Here is a 2595-nt window from a genome sequence, read left to right as displayed (position 1 = left end):
TTTTTGTGACTTCAGCATCTTTAGGTGTTTCTTTTTCTGGTTCAATTGTTGGTGTTTTTACCTCTTCTAGCCTTGGTTTTTCTTTAGCTTTTGGAAATTCCTCTTGAGGATCATCAGTATTCTCTATAACTACCTCTGCAGTAGGGTTTTCTAGGCTACTCAGTACTTTGCCCAATTGAAGTGCTATCTCCTTCACATGATCCTTACCTTCCCTCCACGGATTGTTTTTTGTATTACTTGGAATACTTGTGCCAATTTGTCTTTTGATGTCACCCATCATGCTCATGAATTGGCTTATTTGATCCTTGAGCTTAGTTAATGTTCTTGTAGAGTTGGTGCGCTTAGATTGTATTTGCTGAACCTCTATTCTCATTGACTACATCTTTACCTCAATTCTATCCAGACGCTGACCACATGCAGTATGGTCACTTGGGTTGGCACTATTCTGGGGTTTCTACAAATAAAGAGGTTGACAGTTAGTATTTTTAACTTGATTTGAACTATTACCTGCTCTTTGATTCCCCGCATCTCAGATTCAGGTGATCTCTCTAACTAGGATCATAAGTATTTGAATAAGGTTTTCCACCTCTATTCCCAACGTAATTCACATCCTTAGTAGGATTGTTGATATAATAGAAGAGTGGTTTGCCTCCTCCCTGGATAGACGGTGTAAAAGCAAATTCTATATGGTTTAGTTTATCCATTATTTGTTGATACTTATCATCATCTTCAATGTCATTGACCATAGCAGGTTTCTGGCCATATGTGAAGCATTCAATCGAGTATTGATAGGAGTTTAGTGCCATATTTTCAATAATTTCATACACATCCTTGTATGTCGTATTCATAAGGGCTTTTGCTACTGCTCCGTCTAATCTAGATTGTGTATTTGCATCCAACCCGTGATAAGATACTTGTAATCACATCCAGTCAGGAAATCCATGGTGCAGACATTTTTATATCAACATTTTGAAGTGTTCCCATGCCTCGTAGAAAATTTCTCCCTCTTTTTGTCTGAAGGCAACAATTCTCTTCTTAGTTGAACTGCTTTGCTAATTGAGAAAAACTTTTGTAAGGACTTTCCAGTGAGTTCATTTCATGTTGTGATAGACCCTGGTGCTTGTGAATCTAACAAATAAAAGGCATTATCAATCAAAGAGAAGGGGAACAACTGAAGACAGATAGTGTCATGTGAAAGTATGTTGTGTGGTTACGTTTATTGCTAATTTGAAAAGCATGTTTTTCTCACTCTCATGTTATGTGATATTATGGCATATATGATTATTCATGACTATGAAATGTGATGTTTTGATACATGGTTATAATATGTGATTTGCATGTCAAAACATGCTTTTGTGATACTAAGTGTTAAATGATTCGATGAGCATGATTTACATGCATAAAGTGTTATTTTGTAACAAAGTGAAAATGTATTTATTGTGGCCATATCACATGTATGGGGTTGGGACATGTGTAAGGAGGAAGTATTGGTAGTTTATCTGCATTACTAGTGGCTTGTCCACATTATTGGTAGCTTGTCTGCATTACTGGCGGTTTATTTGCATCACTGGTGGCTTGTCCACATTACTGCTAGCTTGTTTACAGTATTAGTGGTTTATCTACATCATTGGTGGCTTGTTTACATTATTGGCAACTTGTCTGCATTATTAGTAGTTTATCTGCATTATTGGTACCTGGTCTACACTACTTTTTGGTTGTACTGGAAGATGTGTTAGTTAATGTACGAAGTTTCATTATCCCTGTAGATTTTGTGGTACTTGATTTCGAAGAAGATTGTGAGATACTGATCTTATTAGGAAGACCCTTTTTGGCTACTTCTAGGTTTACCATTAATTTAGAAAAGAACGAATTGACCATGAAAATAAATGGTGAGGCAGAAATATTTAAATGCGGCCATCAATCAAGTGAAGATGAATGTAGGAGGAAGTTAGGAGAGCAATGTAAAAAGTTATTTATCTTTAACATTCCTAAGTCAAAGGGCATGCTTCCTCTTATGCATGAAGAGAGAATAAACATGTTTAAAGAAAGAGACATGCGAGCACAAGTGGAATGGGATGATGGACGATGGACTAATATTGATAGAATGGAAGAATCATCTATTAGTGAGCTAATGATACTGTCGAATGAATCCAACAGTAAAACTTAGAAATATTAGAATTGGTTAACTATTGTAAATTATTGTATATTTAACTAACCATGGAGTTTAGATGTTAAATTTAGATGTTAAATTTTAGATGTTTATTCAAGACTGAAACATCCTCAAAGATGGAAAATTGGGCTGATATATAGTCAGTGTCATAACATGGCAACCCTGTCGCGACACTTCATGCAGAATGTAGGAATTGAAGAAACCAACTTGACGTTGCGACACCACACTCTTATGTCGTGACATGGAGGATAGTCTCCCTAAATTTCCAAACTGAAAGATGTGTTGCGACACAGAGCCCCTATTTCGTGACAATGATAAGCTTCCAGAGATGTTGCGACATGGAATCCCTGTGTCGTGACATCGTTGTAATTTTTTGCAGGGTTCACCTGACTAATTTACCTTACTTTAAACACCCAAAACACCTA

General features: G+C 36.4%; 1 non-coding gene across 1 annotated transcript; it reads left to right on the top strand.

Moving 5' to 3' along the window:
• The first annotated feature begins 936 nt into the window (after positions 1-936).
• On the top strand, positions 937-1041 carry LOC128281417 (small nucleolar RNA R71). Its single transcript, XR_008271626.1, has one exon. It is a non-coding gene; the product is annotated as a small nucleolar RNA R71 (small nucleolar RNA).
• The last annotated feature ends 1554 nt before the right edge of the window (positions 1042-2595 follow it).

The sequence above is a fragment of the Gossypium arboreum genome, chromosome 1, assembly GCF_025698485.1.
Source record: "Gossypium arboreum isolate Shixiya-1 chromosome 1, ASM2569848v2, whole genome shotgun sequence".
NCBI classification, from domain to species: Eukaryota; Viridiplantae; Streptophyta; class Magnoliopsida; order Malvales; family Malvaceae; genus Gossypium; species Gossypium arboreum.
Note: the sequence above shows the minus strand (reverse complement) of the source record. Positions and strands in the feature narration are given on the sequence as shown.